The sequence below is a fragment of the Ornithorhynchus anatinus genome, chromosome 2 (genome assembly GCF_004115215.2).
Source record: "Ornithorhynchus anatinus isolate Pmale09 chromosome 2, mOrnAna1.pri.v4, whole genome shotgun sequence".
NCBI lineage: Eukaryota > Metazoa > Chordata > Mammalia > Monotremata > Ornithorhynchidae > Ornithorhynchus > Ornithorhynchus anatinus.
This window is the reverse complement of record NC_041729.1, coordinates 102,183,477-102,209,853: the sequence shown is the minus strand read 5'-3', so window position 1 is coordinate 102,209,853 and position 26,377 is coordinate 102,183,477. Positions and strand designations below refer to the sequence as shown.

Sequence of the window (26,377 nt, the reverse complement as noted above, 5' to 3'; positions counted from 1 at the left end):
ATAATAGTAATAATAATAGCAGCGGCACTCCTTAGGTGCTCACTATGTGCCAAACACTGTTGTAGATACAAGTTTATCATGTTACATACAATTCCTTTCCCGCATGGGGCTCACACTCTCAATTCCCATTTTAAAGATGAGGTAACTGAGGAATACAGTCTAGAGAGGAGTTTACAGTCCAGTTGACATCTTTGGGTAGAACATTCCTGGACAGCAAAATGAATTGTATCTCTGAACACTGTATCATTGGACAAGGTAGCCTTATTCAGTATAGTCATAGACAACATATTATTGATTATTTCTGTCAGGCAATTTGACTTTGAAGGGCTCAGGGAGGGAACTGATAAACGAATCAATCAGTGACATTTATTTCACTTTACTGTGCAAAAGTACTGTATGAAGCACTTGGAAGAGTACAAAACAACAGAGTTGGTAGACTTGATCCTTGTCCTCAAGGAGTATACAGTGTAGTGACCAAGAAGACAAGACCAAGAGAAAGAGGAGAAGAAGGAGAAGGAGAAAGAGAAGGAGGAAAAGGAGGAGGAGAAGGAGAAAGAGAAGGAGGAAAAGGAGGTGGAGGAGAAGGAGGAGGAGAAGGAGAAAGAGAAGGAGAAAAAAGGAGGAGGAGGTGGAGGAGAAGGAGGAGGTGGAGGAGAAGGAGGAGAAGAAGAAGAAGGAGAAAGAAAAGCTGAAGGAGAAGAGAAGGAGAAAAAGCAGAAGAAGGAGAAGGAGAAAAAGGAGGAGGAGAAGAAGACTTATGGAGCTTGTTAAGTGTGCAGTATGTGTGAATAACTGCACTGAGCTCTGAAGTAGACACAATTCATTCAGGTCGCGCTCAGTGTCTCTCCCACGTGGAGCTCACAGGCTAAGTAGGAGGCAGTAGGATTTAATCCCCATTTTACAGATGCGGCATAGAGAAGTTAAGTGACTTGCCCAAGGTGACACAATAAACAAATGGTGGAGCCAAGATTAGAATACAGGGCCTCTGACTCCCAGGTGAGGAGTCTTCTTTTGGACATTTTAAATTTGAGTGGTTGGCATCAATCAGTCATATTTATTGCATACTTACTTTGTGCAGAACCCTATACTAAGAGCTTGCTAGAGTATAATAAGAGTTCATTCATTCATTCAGTCGTATTTATTAAGTGCTTACTGTTTTCAGAACACTGTCTAAGCACTTGGAAAGTACAGTTCGAAAACAGAGACAATCCCTACCCAAAAACGGGCTCAGAGAGTTGGTAGACACGGTCCTTGCCCACAAGGAGCATATGGTCTAGAGGAAAGATGGAGAGCGGAAGAAGAAAAACGGCAAAACTCAGGCAGAAAAGTGTTATAACAAACTAAAGTCCCAAGGTGGGTGATATGGTGGTGGAATTCTGGTAAGGCCCAGCAGAAGGTCGGCCCGGGGTAAGTGCTCCCAGTTAATTATTAATAAAAATGGTAGTACTGTTTTAATAATAGTAGAATGGTACTAAGCACTGAGAAGAAATCCACAACTGGTAATTAGACACGGACTCTGTCCATCAAGGGACCCACAGTCTATGAATATAGGTGGGGAAGAGGACTTGAGACAGACCAGTCGGAACCAATGAAACGATAAAACACTAAAGCAACGTTAAATAAGGACGAATACACATTACCCAAAATAAAAACACGTCAGGAGGGTGCTGGAGCTAGACGAGCAGAATTTCAGGCTCCTCATGGCTCAGAGTCCAAGGCAAACCGGTAGCCACAGTTACTGCAGTCACCACTTTCCTGAGGTATTACAAAGGCATCCTGCTCCAGGTGCCGTTCTCATAACCTCTGGGCGTGCGGGGCGGTCGGGGGGGGGTGGATGGAAAGTCAGATGGGATGGGGGGTCTCCTCGGTGGTGTGGAGGGCTCTCGGAGAGGCAGTGTGGTTGATGCACAGACATGTTGGGCCCTGGTTGTCAGAGATATTTTCCTAACTGCCTAGGAGCTAATTATCTATTATTAGAAAATCTGGAGGAAGGTAATTACCGTGTCAGCCCCTGGACTCCATTCATTCCATCGTATTTACTGAGCGCTTAATGTGTGCAGAGCACTTTAATAAGCACTTGGGAGAGTGCATCACAACAATATACCAGACACATTCCCTGCCCACAACGAGCTTACATTCTAGAGTGGGAGAGATGAGGTAACTGAGGCTCAGAGAAGCGAAATGACTTACCCAAAGTCACCCAGCAGACAAGTGGCGGAGCCGGGATTAAAAATCACGTCTTTCTGACTCACAGGCCCGTGCTCTATCCACTCGGCCTTGCTGCTTCCCTGGACAACCAAGCCCGCGACTCCGCCACTGCCAGCAGCCCCAGGATGCTTGGAGAAACTGTGTGCTGGTTGACCTCAAGGACTCTCACGTTCACGGTTAGGGATGGACCATCCAACATCCCTACTTTTTTGTTTTTTAATGGTATTTGTCAAGCACTTACTATGTGCCAGCCACTATACTAAGTGCTGGGGTAGATAAAAGCTAATCAGGTTAGACACCGTCCATGTCCCACATGGGCTCACAGTCTTAATCCCCATTTCACGGATGAGGTAACTAAGGCACTTGCCCAAAGTCACTGGGAGCCCGTTGTGGGCAGGGAATGTGTCTGTTTATTGTTATATTGTACTCCCCCCAGCACTTAGAACAGAGCTTTGCACACAGTAAGTATTTAATAAATACGACTGAATGAATGAATGAGTGAAGGAAGCCGAGAAGTGGTGGAGAGAGGATTAGAACCCAGGTCCTTCTGACTTCCAGGCCCGTGCTCTTTCACTAGGCCACGCTGCTTCTCAGCTATCCCTCTAGCAACTCACTGTTGTATGTTTTCCTCTTTCACTCTTTCAGTGGTTGGAGCAAACTCTGTGGTTTTAAGAATCAGACCTCTTCAATACTGTCCAGTCCTCAGAAAATCCTAAGCAGTAGTCTTTCGCATAGCATCTACAGCCTCTGTTTCAGAGCGATGAGGCTTTTCCCGACTTTTGGCTGGATCTCGCCTAGGGTTTTTCACTCCCCATCTGGTTTTATGCATATTGCATCCTTTTTCTCTTGTGCCAAGTTCATAAAACCCCCACATACATCACTGTGCATCTTCAAAGTCTTCTACAAACACTAACAAATTGGAATTCGCTTGTGGTTTAAAATTAGCTCATTCTCTCTCTCTTTTTCCTATTTTCCTCATGATCTCCTAAAGCTAGCCTGAAAACTGGCTTTTCCCTCTGCTATTTGCCCCTGGGGAGAAAAGGAGGCCTGGTTTCATTTCTACTTTTTATTAGCTTTCCTCTTCTCCATTTTCATTGGGGCGGAGAATTAGGTCTTTTTTTGCCCTTGATGATCACGAAGGTGAATCTCCTCTTTTGGTACTTAATGAGATTGTTTCAATTAAAACACAGTGTGCAGAACACTGGGAGAGTACATCATAAGGGTCACACCTGCTCTGTGCCCTCCAGGGGATGACAGATATGTACAGCGATATGGCCAATCATATTTATTGAGCGCTTAGGCGTTCAGAGCACTGTTCTGAGTCCCTGGGACTTTACAATATAACAGAATTGGCAGATATGTTCCCTGCCCACAACAAGCTTACGGTCTATAGTCTACAGTCGATATAATAATAATAATTATGGTATTTGTTAAGCATTTACTAGGTGCCAGGCACTGTACTTAGCACTGTACTAAGCACTACTATCTCCCCAAATATTCTGTGACTACTATCTCAGGGGAGGTGCTCAATGCCTAACCCCACCAGCTCTGAGGGTTTTGTGTTATCTTACACACACAGTCAGAGGACCCGGGTTCTAATCCTGGACCTGCCAGTTGTCTGCTATGTGACCTTTAGCAAGTCCCTTGTCTTCTCCGTGTCTACTCTCCCTCTTACTTAGACAGTGCGCTCCATGTGGGACAGGGACTGTGTCTGACTTAACCTGTATCTATCCCAGGGCTTAGAACAGCGCTCACCACATAGTAAGTGCTTCAAAGATACTATTAGTACTAGTAATTTTAGAAGGAGTATGGGTATAGGAGAACTGTAGATGGATAAACCTGTAAGGGCTGAGGTAGCAGATGGGATGACACTATCAGGAATAACGGAAAGCAATGAGGGAAAGCTTCCTGGAGCGGTGGCTTTCCAGGAAGACTTTAAGGATGGAGAGAGTCCATTTCAATCAATTAATCAATTAATTCAATCAATCATATTTATTGAGGACTTACTATTTGAAGAGCACTACACTAAATGCTTGGAAGAGTACACTATAACAGAGCTGGTAGTCACTTTCCTTGTCCAAAACAAGCTTACAGTCTACGGGGGGAAGACAGACATTAATATAAATAAATACATTAGGAATATAATAATTATGGTACCTGTTAAGCGCTATCACATGACAAGCATTGTTCGAAGCACTGGGGTAGGTGCATGTTAATCAGGTAAGAAACGGTCCCTGTCCCACCTGGGGCTCACACTCTAAATCCTCATTTTACCGATGAGGGACCTGAGGCTCAGAGAAGTGAAGTGACTTGCCCAAGGTCATCCAGTAGACAAGTGGTGGAGTTGGGATTAGAACCCAGGTCCTTCTGACTCCTTTGAACATGTCTTCCCTCCCTGACAGCCATCTTCAACTGTTCAGTCTCCAATGGCTTCTTCCCCACTGCTTTCAAACTTGCTCATGTCTCCCCTAGCCTAAAAAATAAATATCCTTGGACTCCTCAGCTGCCTCCATTCAACATCCCATCTCTCTCCTATCTCTCCTCTCCGAAGTCCTTGAGCAAGTTTCCTACACCAACTACCTCTACTTCTTCCCTTTCAAGTTCTCTCTTTGAAACCCTCCAATCTGGCTTCCTCTCCCTTCATTCCTGAGAAACTGCCCTCTCAAAGGTCACACATGATCTCTTTCTTATCAAATCCAACAGCCTCTACTCTACCCTAATCCCCCTCGACCGCTCAGCCGCCTTTGCCACTGTCGACCACCCGCTTCTCCTGAAAACACTACCCACCCTCGACTTCCCTGATGTTATCGTCTCCTGGTTCTCCTCCTATCTCTCTAGCCGCTCATTCTCAGTCTCTTTCGTGGGCTTCTCCTCTGCCTCTCAGTCGCTAACTTTGGGAGTCCCTCGAGATTCAGCTCTGGGACCCAGGCAGGGAATGTATCTGTTTATTGTCATATCGTGCTCTCCCAAGCACTTAGTATAGTGCTCTGCACATAGTAAGTACTCAATAAATATGATTGACTTACCGACTTACTCCATCCACACCTATTCCCTTGAAGAATTCATTTGCTCCCATTGACTTCATCTATCATCTCTATGAGGATGACTCCCTGATCTTCCTCCTTCTCTGCAATCTCATATTCTCTCCTGCCTTCAGGATATCTCAACTTGGATGCCTTACCGACACCTCAAATTTAACCTGTTCAAAACATAATTCCTCATATTCCCACCCAAACCCTGACTTCCCCCCAAGACTTTCCCATCACTGTAGATAGCCCACCGTCCTCCCTGTCTCACAAACCCATTACCTTGGCATTAACCTCAACTCATCTCTCTCATTCAATCCACATATTCAATCTGTCACCAAATTCAGTTCGTTCAACATTCACAGTATCACTACGATCCACCCTTTCCCCTCCACCCTAACAACCTCTTTACTGACCTCTCTACTTCTGTCTCTCTCCACGTCAATCCATACTTCACTCTGCTGCTTGGATCATTTGTCTACAAAATTATTCAGTCCACATTTCTCCACTCCTAATGAACTTCCAGTAGTTGCCTATCCACCTCAGCATCAAACAGAAACTCCCCACCGTTGGCTTTAAAGCAGTCAAATACCTTTCTCCCTACTACCTCACCTAGCTATTCTCCTACTACTACATAGCCCGCACACTTTGCTCCTCTAATGCCGACCTTCTCACCGTACCTCGATCTCATCTATATTGCTGCTGACCCCTCACCCATGTCCTGCCTCTGGCCCGGAACACCCTGCCTCTTCATATTCAACAGACGATCACACTCCCCACCTTCAAAGCCCTATTAAAAACACATATTCTCCAAGAAATGTTTCCCTACCAAGTCCTCATTTCCACTTCTCCTATTCCCTTCTGGGACAGAGTACTAAACACTTGGGAGAGTTTAGTATGACAGTCGGTAGTCACACTTCCTGCCTACCAGGAACTTACGGGGTAGAGGGGAGAGAGGTTAAGTGACTTGCCCAAGGTCACACAACAGGCAAGGGGTCAAGCAGCGATTAAAATCCAGGTCCTCTGACTACTAGCGCTGTGTTCTTTCCACTAGACTGTGCTGCTTCTCACAACTCTATCTTTAAAGCCCTTCTGAAATCTCGACTCCTCAAAGCAGCCTTCCCAAATTCATTGCTCTTCTCCCAAGATCATATCCCCACCTAAACACTGCCTATTCACAATCTTCCTTAACATTTATTTACATCTCTTACAACCTCTATTACTTAAACACCCCCCCCCCCATACACTTCTCTTTTTTCTTCTTCTTGATGAAGGTAAAGCATTTTGGCATCTGTCTCCCCTCCTAAGTGATAAACTTTAGGTCAGGAATCACATCTACTTACGTTCAAGCACTTAAAACAATACTCTGCATTCAGCAGGCACTCAGTGAATATAGTATTGAGTGTTTGATTGATTCATCATCAGCCGGTGTCTGGGGAGAACACAGTGTGCTAAATATTGGGTTAGTACATTATAACTAGATATTAGATATTCACTATAAGATAATTTGATGATTATTTAGAAGCAGTCTGATCTCGCGGAAGGAGAAGAATGGATCTGGGAATCAGAGGTCCTACGTTGTAATCCCGGGGCTGCCACTTGCCTGCTCTGTGACCTTGGGATGGTCAAAAATTATCTGTGCCTCAGTTATCTGTAAAATGGGGATTCCATGCCTGTTCTCTTCATCCTTTGGACCTGAGCACAACGTGGGACCGGAATTGTATCTGACCTGATTATTTTGTGTCTGTCACAGAACTTAGTATAGTGCTTGACGCATACTAAGAGCTTAACAAATACCATTATAATTATTATATCCCTATCTGTTGCCAAATTATACTTTTCAAGTGCTTAGTACAGTGCTTTGCACACAGTAAGCGCTCAATAAATATGATTGAATGAATGAATATTATCATTATTATTTAGAAACAGATAGGAACTATACCAGAAAGATGGCTAAACACTACATGTATTTGAAGAAGCTCCTCTTGAATTAGAGACACATCATGGAAAGTGAAATTAGATCAGTTTACACTGCCCACCAAAAATAAGGCACCTGGCTTTGATAGACTTCCCACTGAGGTGTTTCAGGTAGCTGAAGAGGAATCGGTAAAAGTCCTTACCAAATTATGTCAACAGGTATGGCTAACCACTCAGTGGCCATCTGCGACAATTATCGCACAGTTTCCTCAATCTCGCATGCCAGCAAAATACTGCTAAAAGTTATACAGCATCGAATGGAGGCCTACATCGAATGCCAACTGCCCGATGTTGAAGCAGGATTCCGGAAAGAATGACAGACGTGAGATATTATTGCTGATGTCTGTTGGACAATTGAAAGGACAAGGGAATAGCAAAAGGAAATCAGCATATGCTTTATTTATTATAGTAAGGCCTTTGACTGTGTGGATCACGAGAAACACTGAAACACATTGAGGAAAATGGGCATGCCGGACCATTTAATTGCATTAATACGGAACCTGTATGCAGATCAGTTTCCCATTAGTAAGGTTGTAAGACAAGAATGTGTCTATCGCCTTATCTGTTCTTCCCTTACACCAAATACCTAATGAGAGAAGAGGGATTGGATGAAGACCAGTGGGAAGTAAATATTGAAGGAAGAACTATAAACAACCTTCATTATGCTGATGATACAACTCTACTAGCAGAAAGTGAAGAACATTTGAAGGGCTTATTATTAATAGTTAAAGAGCAGAGCAAAAAAATGGGCCTATATTTGAATGTCAAGAAAACAAAGATCATGACAACTGGACGTTTTAACACATTTACAGTGGACAGAGAGAAGATTGAAATAGTTGACAATTTTTCTCTCCTGGGATCAATAAACAATAATAAAGGAATTCATAGCCAAGAAATATACTGAAGATCAATGTTAGGAAGTCTTGCTATGAAGAGCCTGGAAAAAGCCATGAAACGTGCTGACGTAACAGTTGCCAACAAAAATACAAACTGCCAACTCTATGGTGTTTCCAGTGACAGCGTATGGATTCAAAAGCCAGACAGTGATAAAACAGGATAGGAAGAACATCGATTCTTTTGAAATGTGGAGTTGGAGAAGGCTTTTGTGAATACCATGGACTGCCTGAAAAACAAACAAATGGATTTTGGATCAAAATAAACCAAAGTGGTCTTTGGAAGACCAAATGACTAGACTTAGATTAGCCTATTTTGGACACATAATCAGAAGGACCAATTCTCTGGAGAAGACACTAATGCTAGGAAAGTCCAGGGATAAGGAGGAAGAGGCAGATCGGCAGCTAGATGGATAAAGACCATAACAACGATAACGGAAGAGCCGTTAGAAAGGTTGCGGATTATGGCAGGGGACAGGACATTGTGGAGAAAATATATCCATGGAGTCTCTATGAATCGGAAACGACTCAAGGGCAGTTAATAATAATAGCAATAATAATATTTAGATAATACACAGTCCCTGTTCCCCTTGGGTCACACTATCAAAGAGGTACAGAGACCAAGTATCTTATCACCATGTTTTCGGAAAAGGAAACTGAGACACAGAGCTATTAAATGTCATGCCCAAGGTCACATAGCAGACCGTTGGTATAGTTGGGATTGGAACTTCCGTCTCCTTAGTTCTAGTTCCGTGCTCATTTCCCCTGGCCCGATCCACTGCACATCTTTCCCTCGGTTTTGAGGAATTTTTGAGTTGAAATGGAGATGTGGCAGGTCAAGAAGACCAAGACCAGCTCCCACCTCTCACCTGTAGTCTTTGAACTTTGCAGGCCTCAGTGAATAATCAAGCGATGGAATTTATCGGGCACTTTCTGAGGGTAGAGCGTGGCACTAATTTGGGAGAGTGCAATAGAAGCAAAACACAGACACACCCCCGCCCAAGAGGAGTTTCCAACCTAATGGGAGAGACCGACTGATAAACTAAGATTATTTCCAAATAGTGAGAGCAGAAGGAAGAGCAAGAACATCACAGGTAGTAGGACAAATGTCAGAATGAAAGAGCCAAATACATAACTGAAAATACAATGAAACATACATGTAGGTGTAAAAAGGTTGAGGATGGGTATAAATACATGAGTGCTAGTTGTGCTGAAAGGATTCAAAGTGATGAGGATCAATCAGGGAAGGCTTTCTGAAGGAGGTGAGAAGCAGCCTGGCCTAGTGGAAAGAGCACGGGCTTGGGAGTCAGAGGACCTGGTTACTAATCCTGACTCCAGCACGTATCTGCCGTGTGACTTTAGTCAAGCCATTTAACTTGTCTCCGCCTCAGTTATCTCATCCGTAAAATGAGGATTAAGTCCACGAGCACCAAGTGGGACACGGACTACCGTCTGACCTGATTGGCTCGTATCTATCCCAGTGTTTAGTACAGTGCCTACCGCGTCGTAAGCACTCAACAGATACCGTACAAAAAAAGATGTGGGGCTTTTAGGAGGGCTTTGAAGATTGAGAGAGAGCTACGGTCTGGCAGATTTTGAAGGGAAGGGAGCAGCATGCCAGGGAAACAGCTTGAGCAAGACGTCGCTCTCGGCAGAGTGGAGAGTGAGATGCAGTGAGGAGGTGAAAGAGGTGGTGAGCAGAAGAAGTCTAGTGTTCTCCTCCCCAACCCTATTTTCCTACCCTACTGCCTCACCCATGCTCTTAGCTTCAAACCCTAAAAATTAAATACTCCCCTTCCACCACAGCATTTATATACACTTCATTTCACTCTGCTGCATCTCCTAACTGTAATTTATTTTAATGTCTGTCTCCCCACCTAGACTGTAAGCTCCTTAATAATAATGTTGGTGTTTGTTAAGCGCTTACTATGTGCAGAGCACTGTTCTAAGCCCTGGGGTAGATACAGGGTAATCAGGTTGACCCACGTGAGGTTCACAGTCTTCATCCCCATTTGACAGATGAGGGAACTGAGGCACGGAGAAGTTAAGTGACTTGCCCACAGTCGCACAGCTGACAAGTGGCAGAGCCGGGATTCGAACCCATGAAGCACAGAGATCTCATGTACACCAACTCGATTGCAATGTACCCTCCTAAGCACTTAGTACAGTGGTCTGCACACAGCAAGTGCTCAATAAATACATACTTGATATATAACATTGGTTGATTGAGTGATCGTAGCAGAATGTACACGATAGGCATACTTATTGATCAATTAGGTTTTCATTTTGGAGGGATCCTTCTAGTTGACATTTTAAATTTGGCACTGGGTTTAGAGGAGCTTTTAGAAAAATGTGTAGACGTTCAGGGACCCATTCTCTTCTGGGAGGATGCGTGAGCATTATCTGGTCCTGACTGGGAACTTGCCTAATGAGAACAAAGAGTATTGTGTCAAGAACTTCTTTCATCATACCTTCTCCCCCGTGGAATCCACAGCTGCCATGCAATTTCCTCAACCTTTTAAAGGCAGAATACCTCAGAGCCCTAAACTGTAGACACAATTGACAACTCCAGAGGTCTGAAGTAGGTCAGTCTGGGTTTCGGTTGAATGGACTTGTGTCTGTAAGCCATAGAGAAAGCCACTGAGGTAATATATGAACTCACAGTTTCTTTTCCTTTTTTTTTCTGGTATTTGTTAGGCACTTACTATGAGTTACGCACTGTTCTAAGTTGTGGGGTAGATACAAATTAATCAGGTCAGACACAGTCATTCATTCATTCATTCATTCAACAGTATTTATTGAGCGCTTACTATGTGCAGAGCACTGTACTAAGCACTTGGAATGTACAAATCGGCAACAGATAGAGACAGTCCCTGCCCTTCGACGGGCTTACGGTCTAATCGGGGGAGACAGACAAGAACGATGGCAATAAATAGAATCGAGGGGAAGAACATCTCATTAAAATAATAGCAAATAAATAGAATCAAGGTGATGTACATCTCATTAACAAAATAAATAGGGTAATGAAGATATAAACAGTCGAGCGGACGAGTACGGTGCTGAGGGGATGGGATGGGAGAGGGGGAGGAGCAGAGGGAAAGCGGGGAGAAGAGGGTTTAGCTGGGAGAGGTGAAGGGGGGGTAGAGGGAGCAGAGGGAAAAGGGAAGTTCAGTCTGGGAAGGCCTCTCGGAGGAGGTATGCTTTAAGTAGGGTTTTGAAGAGGGGAAGAGAATTAGTTTGGCATCCCGCATGGAGCTCACTGTCTAAGTAGAAGGGAGAACAGGTTTTTAATCCCCATTTTGCAGTCGAGGAAGCTGAGGCACAGAGAAGTAAGTGACTTGCCTAAGGTCACACAAATTAGCAGAGACAGAATTGGAACCCAGGTCATCCAGGCTCCACCTCTTGTCTGCTGCATGACCTCGGGCAAGTCACTTAACTTCTCAGTGCCTCATCTATAAAATGGGGATTAGAACGGTGCTTGATACACAATAAGTACTTAACAAATCCCAGCATTATTATCTGACTCCCAAGCCCAAGCTTTTTCCACTAGGTCATGCTGTTTCTACTGAGGTTAATTCCCAACCCTTTCAGTTAATGGAAAGTTTGTTGAGGAGCATAATTAAATTCACCACTTCATCAATTTGGCTTTTTAAATGGTATTTGCTAAGGGCCTACTAAGTGTTAACTACTGTTTAAAGTGGTGGGGTAGATACAAGTTAATCAGGTCAGATCCAGTCCCTGTCCCACCTGGGACTCACAGTATAAGTAGAAAGGAGAACAGGTCTTTATTCCCCATTTTACAGTAGAGGAAACTGAGGCACAGAGAATCGAAGTGACTGGTCTAAGGTCCCAAAGCGAGGAACTGGCAGAACCAGGATTAGAACCCACGTCCACTGATTCTCAGGCCCATGCTCTTTCCCCTAGGCCGTGATGTTTCTCTTGAGGTTTTCAGCTACTGAAAAGTTTGTTGAGGAATGTGATGAAATTCACCACTTCATCAATTCGGCTTTTTTAAATGGTATTTGTTAAGTGCTGTACTGTCCTGTACTGTAGATAGAGGCTAACTCATTCATTCGTTCGTTCGTTCATTCAATCGTATTTATGAAGCACTTACTGTGTGCAGAGCACTGTACTAGGTGCTTGGGAAAGTACAGTACAGCAATAAAGAGTGACAATCCCTAGCACAGTGAGCTCACAGTCCAGAGGCGGCTAGTTAGGAGACTAATTTAGGGACTAATTAGGTTGGACACAGTCCGTGTCCCACATGGGGCTCACAGTCTTAATCTCCATTTTTCAGATGAGATACCTGAGGCTCAGAGAAGATAAGCAACTTGTCTGAGGTCATACAGCAGACAGATGGCGGAGCCAGGATTAGAATCCAGGTCTTCTTAACTTCCAGGCCCATGCTCTATCCACTAGGCCTCAATGCTCTCACCAGGCCCCGAGATATTGGGGAAGCATCATGGCTCAGTGGAAAGAGCCTGGGCTTCGGAGTCAGAGGTCATGGGTTCGACTCCCGGCTCTGCCACTTGTCAGCTGTGTGACTGTGGGTGAGTCCCTTCACTTCTCTGTGCCTCAGTTACCTCATCTGTAAAATGGGGATTAACCGTGAGCCTCACGCGGGACAACCTGATGACCCTGTATCTACCCCAGCGTTTAGAACAGTGCTCTGCACATAGTAAGCGCTTAACTAATACCAACATTACTATATTGAAATATTAGTGAGAAAGGCTGCAATCTGAATTCTGCTACCCCACCTGAGCATTATTCAGAGATGCCACAACAAATGGGATCAATTAACCAATGTTATCTATTGTGTGCCTCCTCTGTGCGAAGCACTGTGCTAATTGCTAGGACAATAGCTAGGAGAGGACAATAGCATTAGCAGAGAGGATCCCCGCCCTCATGGAGCTTACCGTTTAGTGGGGGGAGAAAGACACTTTAATAAATTACAGAGAGGGGGAAGAAGTGGAGTTTAAAGATATGTGGGTGTTTCATTCATTCATTCAACCCTATTTATTGAGCGCTCCCTGTGTGCAGAGCGCTGTACTAAGCCCTTGCAAAGTACAATTCGGCAACAGATAGAGACAATCCCTACCCAACAACTGGCTCACAGTCTAGAAGGGGAAGACAGACAACAAAACCAAACAAGTAGACAGGCATCAGTACCATCAAAACAGATAAATAGAATCATAAATATATACACATCATTAATAAAATAGAGTGATAAATAGGTACAAATATACACAAGTGCTGTGGGGAGGGGAAGGGGGTAGAGCAGAGGGAGGGAGGAGGGGGAATGGGGAGGGGGGGAGAAGCAGAGGGAGAGGGAGGCCTCAATCTGGGAAGGCCTCCTGGAGGAGGTGAGCCCTCAGTAGGGCTTTGAAGAGAGTTAGAGTGTTAGTTTCGTAGAGGGAAGGGGCAGAATAAGAACCCAAGTCAAAAGCCAAGATTTTTCCAAGCAGTTTGGCAAAGGGAATTGGACATACTGATAATCAGCCACCATGTATTTGCTGGAGTTAGTTTTTCTCAACAACTACAACTATTCTGCTACTACTACTGATGCCGCTAGTCATTATTACTGATAGTAGTATTTATTAATCAATTCATTGTATCTTTTGAGCCCTTACCGTCTACAGAGCCCCGTAACGAGTGCTTGGGAGGGTACAATCACGTACGTAGACACGACCCCTCCATTCAAAGAGCTTACAATCTAGTGAGAGAAAAAGATACTAGAATAAATTACAGATAGAGAGAAGAAATGGAAAGACCTGTGCATAAGTGTTATGGGGGTGGAGGGACATCCAAGTGCTTAGGGGGTGAGAACCCAAGTAAAAATATCCTCACTTCGTGAAGTAAGGAGGAAAGATAGGGTTGGGGAGATAATAACAATAATAATAATAATAGTGGTATTTGTTAAGTGCTTACTATGTGCCAACCACCGTTCTAACCACTAGGGTAGAGACAAGGTAATCAGGTTGTCCAATGTGGGGCTCACAATCTTAATCCCCATTTTACAGATGAGGTAACAGAGGCACAAGAGAAGTTGAGCGACTTGCCAAAAGTCACACCGCTGACAAGTGGCGGAGTGGGATTAGAACTCCCGACCCTCGCGTGCTCTTTCCGCGAAGCCCTCCTGCTTCTCTGAGCAGTTAATCAGGGAAGCCTTCCTTGTAACGTCAGTAGGGTTTTGAAGATGGGGAGAATGGCCGTCTGTCAGATGGGAAATGGAAGGGAGTTCCAAGCAGGGAGTTGAACGCAAGAGAATGGAGAGCCAGTAGTGAGTAAATTGGCAGCAGACGAGTGAAGTGTACAGGCTGGGTTGTAGTCGGAAAGGAGCGAGGATAAATAACGGGGAGAGAGCAGAATGCGGACTTTAGAAGGGGAAATCTGCATTATTAAACATTTACCAATCGTTGAGGACCGGTTTAGATATATGATAAGCAAGTCTGCCACAGTTCCTGCCCCACAAGGAGTGTTCTGTCTATCAGGAAGGGAGAGCGGGTATGAATCCCCAGTTTACAGATGAAGAAACCAAAGCACAGAGAAGTTACGTGATTTGCCAAAGGTCACCACCCAGCGGGCAAGTGACGGAGCCGGGATCAGAGACAGAACCTCCTGACTCGCAGGCCCATGTTCTTTCCACTAGGTCATCCTGCAGAGATCGTAGCTAAGTTCTCCAAGTGAAATATTAAAAATCATTTTGGGGGGGGGGAGGAATTCATCATTAGATGGTCAAAAAGTTAGTCGGTCACCCAGAAATCTTCTCACCTGCTCACCGAAAAGAGAAACAGAAAAGTAACATCGACACCTTTTCCCCGACGTTCCAGTTTGGAACCCTAAAGGGAGATGGACCAATCTTTTGGTGTTTTACAATACTGTGATCCCTGGGGACATTTTGTTTGTTTAGTTTCTGTGGCCAAAAATTGGGCAAACAATGAAGTGAAAATCTTGGAAGGATCATCTGAAACACAATAAACTCACCCCACCCTTATTACAACATTATTCTTAGTCAGCCAAACCGTTCTCTTCTTTTTAACAAAAGCCTGGTGATGGAATCGAATCAAAGGAGGAGATGAAACTCCAGAAGGCCGTACGGGGGATCAAGAGGAAAAGACAGATATTCTGGAAGATAATAATGATAATAATAATCATTACGGTATTTGTTAAGCACTTACTATATGCCAAACACTGTTCTAAGTGCTGGGGTTGATACAAGTTAATCAGGTTGGACATAGTCCCCGTCCCACATGGGGCTCACAATCTTAATCTCCTATTTTACAGATGAGGGAACTGAGGCACAGAGAAGGGAAGTGACTTGCCCACGGTCACACAGTGCACAAGTGGCAGAACCGGGATTATTCATTCATTCAATCGTATTTACTGAGCACTTTCTGTGTGCAGAGCACTGTGCTAATAGTAATAATGTTGGTATTCGTTAAGCGCTTATTATGTGCAGAGCACTGTTCTAAGCGCTGGGGTAGATACAGGGTAATCGGGTTGTTCCACGTGAGGCTCACAGTTAACCCCCATTTTCCAGATGAGGTAACTGAGGCACAGAGAAGTTAAGTGACCCGCCCACAGTCACACAGCTAAGTGGCAGAGCCGGGAGGCGAACCCGTGACCTCTGACTCCGAAGCCCAGGCTCTTTCCACTGAGCTGTGCTGCTTCCCCGTGGAAGATACGGGGTAATCGGATTGTCCCGCGCGGGACTCACATTTTTAAATCCCCATTTTTACAGATGAGGTAACTGAGGCCCAGAGAAGTCGAGTGAGTTGCCCGAGGTCACGCAGCAGACGGGTGGCGGAGCCGGGATTAGAACCCACGACCTCTGACTCCCAAGCCCGTGCTCTTTCCACTGAGCCACGCTGCTTCTCTTGCTAAACACTTGGAAAGTACAATTCAGCAACAAAAAGAGACAATCCCTACCCAACAATGGGCTCACTGTCTAGAAGAGGGGAGACAGATATCAAAACAAGTAAACAGGCATCAATAGCATCAATATAAATAAATAGAATTATAGATATGTACACATCACTAATAAAATAAACAGAATAATAAATACGTACAGATATGCACAAGTGCTGTGGAGCGGGGAAGGGGGTAGTGCAGAGGGAGGGAGTCGGGGCGATGGGGAGGGGAGGAAGAGCAGAGGAGAAGGGGGGCTTAGTCTGGGAAGGCCTCCTGGAGGAAGCGAGCTTTCGGTAGAACCCAGGCCCTTCTGACTCTCTGGTCCGTGCTCTATCCACATAGGAAACGAAAGTGGAAAGAGCCCGGGCTTGGGAGTCAGAGGTCACGGGTTCGAATCCCAATTCTGCCCCTTGTCAGCTGTGTGACCGTGGGCAAGACACTTCACGTCTCTGTGCCTCAGTTCCCTCATCTGGAAAATGGGGATTTTACAACCTCATTCCCCTGTATCTACCCCAGCGCTTAGAACAGTGCTCTGCACGTAGTAAGCGCTGAACAAATACCAACATTATTATTATTGAAAGAGGAGCTTGTCAGAGGGGCTGGGATTGTGCTAAACAGCTGAGGGGGAAAGAATGATAGCTTAGATCCCAGCTTGACGCCCCTGGGGGTTGGGGGTGGAGGGGGGGTGGTCCCATTCTCCAGTGTCCCCTGTGGCGATGGTCCAGGAAACCCAGGAGCATTTCTTTCCATCGGAAGCAGCCCGGCGCAGTGGATAGAGCACAGTCCTGGGAGTCAGCTGGACATGCGTTCTAATCCCGGCTCTGCCGCTGGTCTGCTGTGTGGCCTTGGGCAAGTCACTTCACTTCTCTGGGCCTCAGTTCCCGCATCTGTAAAATGGGGATTAAGACTGAGCCCCGTGCCGGATCGAAACTGTGTCCAACCCGATTCGCTTGTATCCACCCCGGCGTTTAGTACGGTGCCTGTCTGTAGTAAGCACTTTACAAGTGCCGTAATTATTATTATCGTTGTTAATATTCCCAGTTAACACGACACTGGGCCACGCGTCTTAGACTGTGAGCCCCATGCAGGACCCGGACTGTGTCTGACCTAATTAACTTATACCTACCTCAGCATTTAAAACAGGGCTTGGCACACAGAAAAGCACTTCACAGATGCCATAAAACCCAACTGCGGGATTCTAACTCCATCGCCACAACCCCATGTGTGGCGTCCTCAGACCCTGCTCTCCTTCCACCAAGCTCTATTATTATTATTATTATCATTATTACATTTGCTTAGTGCTATGAGCCAACACTGTTCTAAGCACTGGGGTGGATACACGACATTCAGGTTAGGCACAGTTGATGATCCACCTGGACTCAGAGTCCTAGAGAAGCATGTGGTCTAGTGGATGGAGCACAGGCCTGGGAGTCAGAGGTTGTGGGTTCTAATCCCAGCTCCACCGCTTGTCTGCTGTGTGACCTTGGACAAGTCACTTCACTTCTCTGCATCTCAGTTCCCTCACCTATAAAACGGGGATGAAGACTGTGAGGCCCATGTGGGATAGGGATGGGTCCAACCTGATTAGTTTGTATTCATTCATTCATTTATTCATTCAGTCTTATTTACTGAGCACTTACGGTATACAAAGTACTGTGCTAAACGCTTGGGAGAATACAACATAACAATGAAGAGACACATTCCCTGCCCACAGTGAGCTTCATCTACCCTGGCTTTTAGTGTCATGCCTGGCACAAAGTAAGCATTTAACAAATACCCCAGTTCTTCTTCTATTGCTTCCTGGAAGATGCTTCCCGGAGCCGCCCACTCTCAGTAGCATTTATTGAGCGCTTACTATGTGCAGAACACTGTACTAAGCGCTTGGAATGTACAATTCAGCAACAGATAGAGACAATCCCTGCCCAGTGACGGGCTCCCCCTCAAAGATACACTAATGCCAGTGCCCGTCGGGATCCACCCCCTGCTTCGTACCCTAAAGGAACTTTGCCCGGGTGCGACAGGGCTCGGCGGAGAAAAATTCCCTACCAAGGAGGAATAAACCTGATTATGTTGGGAAGATGTGTTTGGGTCATGGGGGAAAACCAATGCGATTGAAGTCTTGCGAGGCAACCTGGTATCAATAAGGGTAAAGTTCACTGGGGTTCACAGCCCAGACAAATGGCATCCAGGTTCGGAGTGGGAGAGTCCCCCTCCCCTGTGGACTCTGTAGAGACTGGAACTGGAGTAGCGTTTCCGGTTCCACACATCATCTCAGGAAATGGGATAATCTGAGGCATCTTGCCCTAGCGGATGCGTGGGACTGGGAGGCAGAAGACCCAGTTTAAGTCCCAGCTCTGCCACTGGTCCACTGCGTGACTTTGGACCTGCAAATTAGCCTCTCTGGGCCTCAGAATCTTCATCGGCAAGATGGAGATGAACTAGGTGCGAATGTAATGCAGAGAATCTGTCTATCTCCCTAGTGCTTAGTACAGTGCTCTGCATACAGTAAGCGCTCAATAAATACAATTGACTATGTGGGACAGTGGACTGTGTCCAATTTCACAGTTACGCATTCGCCCCAGTGCTAGCACATAGTAAGATCTTAATAGATGTTATAATTATTAATGACACTATATGCCAAGCACTCCACTAAGCACTGGGGCAGAACCAAGATAATCAGATCATAAGCTTGAACATTTAATTAATTTTGGAAGGGAAGTTTTTTCTGCTAAACATATAAGGCAACCCAAAGGAAAACCAACTATCTGTTAAAAATGATGACGTGAAGATAAACAAGCCACAGAGAACCACGAGTATCCCAGAATAAAATCTACAAATCAAATATGTCGGCAACAACAAGAAAACTCTACTTAATTCCCAAGGACAAGTATCATCTATTTGAGGAAGAGGCTACTATGAACTGGCTATAAATAAACAGGTCATTATTTGACCAAAGGATAAACCAGAGTTAGGATATTTTTGGAAAGTATTTGAAGAGGGAGGAAGAATTTTGGACTCAGTAGCAGGGAAGGAAATTTGGCAGAGATTCTGTAGGCTGGGATGATTTGGGGTCCCCGGCTTGCCTTCACTGCATTTTTTAGCTCTATTTTCCCCTGAGCTGTGCCACTTGCCTGGAAGGAAGTTTGGCTGTAACTCATAATAATAATAATAATAATAATAATTGTGGTATTCGTTAAGCACTAACTATGGGCCGGGGACTGTACTGAGTGCTGGAGTAAATATACGTTAATCAGGTTGGACACAGTCCCTGCTCCACATGGGTCTCACAGTCTTAATCCCCATTTGTCAGATGACATAAAGAGAAGTAAAGTGACTTGCCCAGGGTCACACAGCAGGCAAGTGGCAGAGCCAGGATTAAAACCCAGGTCCTCTGACCTCCAGGTCTGTGCTCTATTCATGAGGCCATGCTGCTTCTCATCTCCTCTGTGAACCTTCTTGGAGTCACACCTGCCTAAAAGATACTTATCTCTTGCTGCCTGGATGGGGTTTAAGTCCCTAAAATAAACAAAAAAAGACCAGGAAGCCCCCGTGTTGTCTTCCCTCCACCAGTACCTCTGCAAGGTTTACTATTGCAATATTCAGGGCGTATCGTCAGGATGGAAATCTGCATGTTCTACTGGTCGGCCGGGCAAATATTACTGGGCTGATGGGTTTCCAGGAGGTACCTGAAAGTTGCATGTCATTGGGGTGAAATAACTCCATTTCCCATCAAAAGATTCTGGTCAAAATCTATAATTGCTTAAATAAAGCACCCAGGAATGAGTTAACCCATATAATAACAATAATCTTTTTCACAGATCGCTTAAGCAAAAGTCACGGTACCGGGAGTAACTGGAGAGTTCACTTGAATCTATCATCCCTTCATCGTGACTTGGCTATTGGGAGGAAGGGAAACCAGTCCCGATCATCCTTATCCAGTTACCAACTTCCTGAACTCCCGGAGCCAGCTTCAGTTTCAATCAATCAGCGGAATTTACTGAGCACTGGAATAAGTGCTTGGGAGAGCACACTACAACAGAGATGGTAGAAACCTTCCCCGTCTAGAGTGAGCTTACGGAACGCAATAAAGAGAGCTGTAGAGACCTGCTGCCCACCAAAAGCCAGGGTGGGAGTAAAAAGGGCAGAAAGACAGACACATAACCGGCAAACATTTTGCAGGGAGCGGAAAAGCACGACCCCTTGGGAAGCCATCTCTTCCGCTCTGCAACTGGCCTTCTCTCCCACTTGAACGACAGCCAGCGAGGCGAGGGGCTTGAGCACATGGCAGTAGCATCGAATAGACGTTGTGGCCTCATGCCATTTGGGGTGAACTGCCAGGCAGCTGCCGAATGGACCTGCTCATTCTAGAAGAGGGGAGACAGATTTCAAAACAAGTAAACAGGGACCAATAGCATCAATATAAATGAAGAGAATTAGAGATACGCACAGATCACTGATGCAAGGCAGCCAAGCGAAGTTGCCGGCGTAGGCCGTAGACTGTAAGCTCCTCACGGACGGGAAATGTGTCTACCAGCTCTTTTTTTAGTGTACTCTTCCAAGTGCTTAGCACAGCGCTCTGCGCACAGTAAACACTCAATACTTACCACTGATCGACTGATGGATAGTCCCACTGGCAACTTGCATTAGCAGCAGCGTGGCTCAGTGGAAAAAGCATGGGCTTTGGAGTCAGAGATCATGGGTTCAAATCCCAGCTCTGCCACTTGTCAGCTGTGTGACTTTGGGCAAGTCAATTAACTTCTCTGGGCCTCAGTTCCCTCATCTGTAAAATGGGGATGAAGACTGTGAGCCCCACGTGGGACAACCTGATTCCCTTGTGTCTACCCCAGCGCTTAGAACAGTGCTCTGCACATAGTAAGCGCTTAACAAATACCAACAGTATTAGCGGTAATGGTGATGGTTGTGCTGAGACGTTCACATCTCCCCCACAGAGAGGGTGACTTTTAAAATACCTGGCACACTGAAATAGATGCCTTCTGCAGAATGAAATGAAGCCTAGGAAAAACCTGTTTGAGGGAGAAGCCAGCCATGCTTCAGCCCCAGGGTCCATTATGCAAGAAGGAATCCCACGCCACGTCTCACATTCATCTAGTGAAACAGCTAATCTTCTGACTTGGTATGAGTTTTGAGGAAAAGGAAATTTGAGGAATAGTTTAAAATCTGTGCTGCACTGCCCAGAGACTGGGCCTTCTCGTGAGCCCACTCGAAGCAAAAGGAAGTGAAATTTTAATTCCAAAGTGGTTTTCATCTACCCTCCACTCCTCCACCTGGTGTAGAGACACTCTACATTCAACCAGGTATCCTGCTTTCCAGTCCTTTGCTCTTTGAAATTGGCCCTTCTGCTTCTCAAAGCATCTTCCATTGGAAAAAAAAAACCGAAACTGAAAGGCAGAGCAATCTCTTTCAGAACCTTGAAAATTGATGCTTAATCAGAATGACAGATAGAGGTGAGCATCAAGTGAGGGAAAGTGAGTTTCTCTCTGATCGATTAGTTCTCTGGTAGGTAAGTCTCATCACAAATTGCTTCAGCTTAAGTATCATGATATTCCCTCCACCGCAAGCCCCACAGCACTTACGTACATACCCCGTTGCTTCCCCAATCTGTAATTTATTTTACTGTCTACTCCACTAAATTGTAAGCTACTTGTGGGCAGGGATCATGTCTCCCAACTCTTAACGCTTAACATGTCTCCCAAGCGCTTAACAAATACCAACATTATTAACTCTAGTTTACTGAACTTTTCTGACTGATGATGATGATGATGATGGCATTTGTTAAGCCATCATCTTGCTTCTATTTATTGCTATTGTTCTTGTCTGTCCGTCTCCCCCGATTAGACCGTAAGCCCGTCAAAGGGCAGGGGCTGTCTCTATTTGTTACCGATTTGTACATTTCAAGCTCTTAGTACAGTGCTCTGCACATAGTAAGCGCTCAATAAATACTATTGAATGAATGAATGAATGAATGAATGAATTAAGCAATTGTTATGTGCCGAGCCCTGTTCTACGTGCTCAGTACAGTTAAGAGCTCAATAAATACCAGTGATGGATCGGCTTATGCTACTGCTCTGTGCCCGCTAAGGAAACACCTAATATCTAAAGTCTGTTCAAAACATTCGGGGAAAAGTTAAGGAATCGTGGCCTAGTGGACAGAGCACAGGCGTGGGAGTCAGAAGGACCTGGGGTCTGATCCCAGCTCTGCCACTTGTCTGCTGTGTGACCTTGGGCAAGACATTTCACTTCTCTAGGCCTCAGTTACCTCACCTGTAAAATAGGGATTAAGACCACGGGCCCCAGGTGGGACAGGAACTTTGTCCAACTCAATTTGCTTGTATCTACCCCAGTGCTTAGTGTAGTGCCTGGCACATAGTAAGGATTGAACAAAAACAGCAATTACCGACCCTCCGGGGACATAAAATGCACATGTATCTGTTTATTGCTATATTGTAATCTCCCAAGTGTTTAGTACAGTGTTTTGCGGACAGTAAGTGCTCAATAAATCTGATTGAATGAATACATTGATGGCTTTCTTATTTGAAGCACAAATGTATGGAGTTGTATTAGGTGTTTTTTTTTAACTTGTTGAATTTATTGGGTTGGGTGAAGGATCGAAGGCCCTTACTGCACTTGGAAAAGGGAATGGATGCTTCGGCTTTATTTTGAGAGGAAACAAAGTGGCATTAGAGGGGTTAGGCTAAAGACAAAATCACCATGTGTGAGAGAAAGTGCAAATGAAATGAGAAAATGAGAAAGACAGAGAAAGAAATGAGAGGAAAAGAGACAGAAAGAGAAGAAAAGCAAGAGAGAATGGAAAGGAGTAAGAATAATAATGATGATATTTGTTAAGCACTTACTATATGCCAGGCACTATACTAAGCTCTGGGGTGGATGCAAGCAGATCAGGTTGGACACAGTCCCTGTCCTGCAAAGGGCTCACAGTCTTAATCTCCTTTTTATGGATGATCTATCTGAGACACAGAGACCTGGCTTGCCCAGGGCCACATAGTAGACAAGTGGTGGATCCAGGATTAGAACCCATGACCTTTTCACTCCCAGGCCCGTACCCTAGCCACTATGCCATATATAAGTACGTTATGTGTTCTTGTGGGCAGGGAACAAGAAGCAGTGTGGCTCAGTGGAAACAGCACGGGCTGGGGAGTCAGAGGTCAGGGTTCAAATCCCCGTTCCGCCGATTGTCAGCTGTGCGACTTTGGGCAAGTCGCTTAACTTCTCTGTGCCTCAGTTCCCTCATCTGTAAAATGGGCATTAAGATTGCGAGCCTCACGTGGGACAACCTGATCACCTTGTATTCTCCCCAGTGCTTAGAACAGTGCTTTGCACATAGTAAGTGCTTAACAAATACCAACATTATTGTTATTATTGTTACTCTACCTCGTGCTTTGTATGGTGCTCTGCACACAGTAAGTGTTCAGTAAATATAATTTATTGAAAAGTTTTTCTACTCCAAAGGGGTCATTTCTCATTAGGGATTATCTGGCATTAGGCATTATCGGCGAATACTTAGAAACTTCTTAAAGACTCTCGTGGTAGCCAGCAAGTAGAATCCTCCTCCTCCTACTCCTCATCACCATTATCAGTGGAATTTATTGAGCTATAACTTGTGCAGAGCTCTGTACTAAGCAGTGTGGCTCAGTGAAAAGAGCGCGGGCTTGGGAGTCAGAGGTGATGGGTTCGAATCCCGGCTCCACCACTTGTCAGCTGTGTGACTGTGGGCGAGTCACTTCACTTCTCTGGGCCTCAGTTCCCTCATCTGTAAAATGGGGATTAAGACCGTGAGCCCCACGTGGGACCACCTGATTCCCCTGTGTCTCCCCCAGCACTTAGAACAGTGCTCTGCGCATAGTAAGCGCTTAACAAATACCAACATTATTATTATTATTACTAAGCACTTGGGAGAGTGCACACAGTTGGTAGACATATTCCCTGTCCCCAGGGAGCTTACGGTGCGGAGGGGGAGACGGACATTAATATAAATGGAGCAAATATCCCTTTATACGTTCCCTTGTCATAGCAGATGAGGACCGAGCAGCGATCCAAGAAATGGATTGACTAAGGTTCTAAAGAAAGCTATACCATGATCCCAGTGGTCTGAAGAGAGACGTCTCCCATGGCGTCTATGCTGAGGAGCAGTAAATCAACCTGCAGAGGTAATGTAATGTTGGCTTGCATAGGCTCTGGGGAAACCATTTACCAAAGCTTCTCCCTTGATGTCATAATCTCTGTCCCTCTTGTTCACTCCCTAGGGATTTGCAGAAAAGCAGAATCTCATTAGCTGAGAATATTTATGCCTCTCTGCCTTGCCTCAACAATCCGATGCTGATGGTGTCATTATCTCTATGGTAACAATAGCTACAACTGTCAACAAGGGGAACAGTAGGCAGTGGATTCAAACCTGCTTCTTGGAAATCAAATACGTCAGGCGGTGACAGGCTCTTTCATTTAGGAAAGGGCCTGCTGATCTCCACAATGGGACTGATGGGGGAACAGATTAAAGAATCAAAATTTTGACCCCACGAAATTTGTCAGCACCTCCACCAACCTCTCTTAAGCATGACAACTGCCTCCATCCTCCATTCAGTTATCATCAGCAGCAGCAGCAGCAGCATCACATCACCATCATTACCAATATAGATTGAGTGCTTTCCCTGTGCAGAGCACTGTACCAGACACCGTCTAGGTGCAGAGCAGTGTACTGAATGTCCACGGGGTGCTGAGCACTGTAATGAGCCCCTGGAATTTGTAGAGCACTTTTATCATTCCAAAGGACATTCACATCAATTATCTCATTATATCAATCATCCATGGTATATTTTGCGTGCTTACTGTGTGCAGAGCACTGTACTAAGCGCTTGGAGGAGTATAATGTAAAAGAGTCAGAAGGCACGTTCCCTGCCCAAGCGGAGCTTACAACTTGCAGAATTCCAGATTTAATTACTCCTATTTTTTGAAGGAGGAAACGGAGACGCAAAGAGGTGAAATAACCTGCCCGAGTTCGCACAGCAAGCCAATGGAGGAGCTGGAACCAAATTAGAAATCTTTTGACTTCCAGACCCATGTTCTTTCCACTGAACTACCAATACCTCATCCCGTCTCCTGTATATCAGCCAGTGAAATTTTTAAAGTCAGGCAAACCCAGCAGCACATTTTTTTTTTAATCTTGATCACATCAAATTCTTCTTGTGTTTTGTTCTTTTTCTTTTCCCAGAAGGAAATTTTTCTTTCAAAGAGAAATTTTGAGAAAAAGTTTAAACGTTTCCGATAGAAATCTGAGGCTAGAGATGAGAACGCTATTTTCGGTCTTTAATGTTAGTTGTAGGGGCTAATCCAGACAAGAAGATGACCGTAAGCATGATTCAGAAATTCTTACAAATTGGAGGGTCTGTAGGGATAGCATTTCTCAAACATACAGACGCAGATCAAGCTGCACGTCTGGGCAACAGATCAACATCACATCTTTTCAACGTCAGACCTTCCCCAACATTTTGTTTTATGCTACTTGTTAAGCGCTTACTGTGTGTCAAACACTGTATAAAACGCTGGGATAGGTGCAGGTTAATTAGGATAGACACAGTCCCTGTCCCGCATGGACCTTGGTAGGAGACAGAGGAGTCTAAGTAGGCGAGAGAGGTTCACAGTCTAAGTAGGGGAGAGAACACCTACTTGGGGAAGAAGACTGTGAGCCCCACATGGGACAACCTGATTCCCCCGTGTCTCCCCCAGCGCTTAGAACAGTGCTCTGCACATAGTAAGCACTTAACAAATACCAACATTATTATTATTAGAACAGGTATTTAATGTCCCTCTTGCAGTTGAGGAAACCGAGGGACTTAGAAGCTAAGTGACTTGCCCAAGGTCACATAGAAAGCAAGTGGGAGAGCTGGGGTTAGAACCCAAATGTGTCTGTTATATTGTACCCTCCCAAGTGCTTAGTACAGTGCTCAATTAATATGATCGATTGAGGTCCTCTGACTCTCATCCCATGCTCTTTCCACTAGGCCATGCTGTTTCTCGTCTCTAGACCGCCTCTCTCTCCAAAGGTTCTTTCGTGTTTCAGGGCCAGTAGTTAAATTCCATATCCTCTGAATCTCTGAAAGAGAGAAAATTAATTTATGACTAACTATCTTGAGTCACAAGAAAGGTTTGTTCCAGCCACATCTGGGCACCAAATGACAGTCGAAGGCGTTACAGGATGCCGTACGTCATTGGAATGGAGATATTTTCATGGAAAATTTATTCCACATCAGCCCGTTCTCGGCCTATATTCACGTGCTCCCGCAAGATGCGCAATCCAGGGCAAGCAAAAAAAAAAAAAAAAAAGCTTCT

General features: G+C 45.0%; 1 long non-coding RNA gene across 1 annotated transcript in view; it reads right to left on the bottom strand.

The window, feature by feature from the left end:
• Nucleotides 1-24,378, bottom strand: part of LOC114806504 — a 28,835-nt gene extending 4,457 nt beyond the window's left edge. The window contains exon 1 of the long non-coding RNA XR_003754539.2: nucleotides 24,128-24,378. This is a non-coding gene — a long non-coding RNA (uncharacterized LOC114806504). The remainder of the gene's footprint in view (nucleotides 1-24,127) is intronic.
• Nucleotides 24,379-26,377: the final 1,999 nt, after the last annotated feature.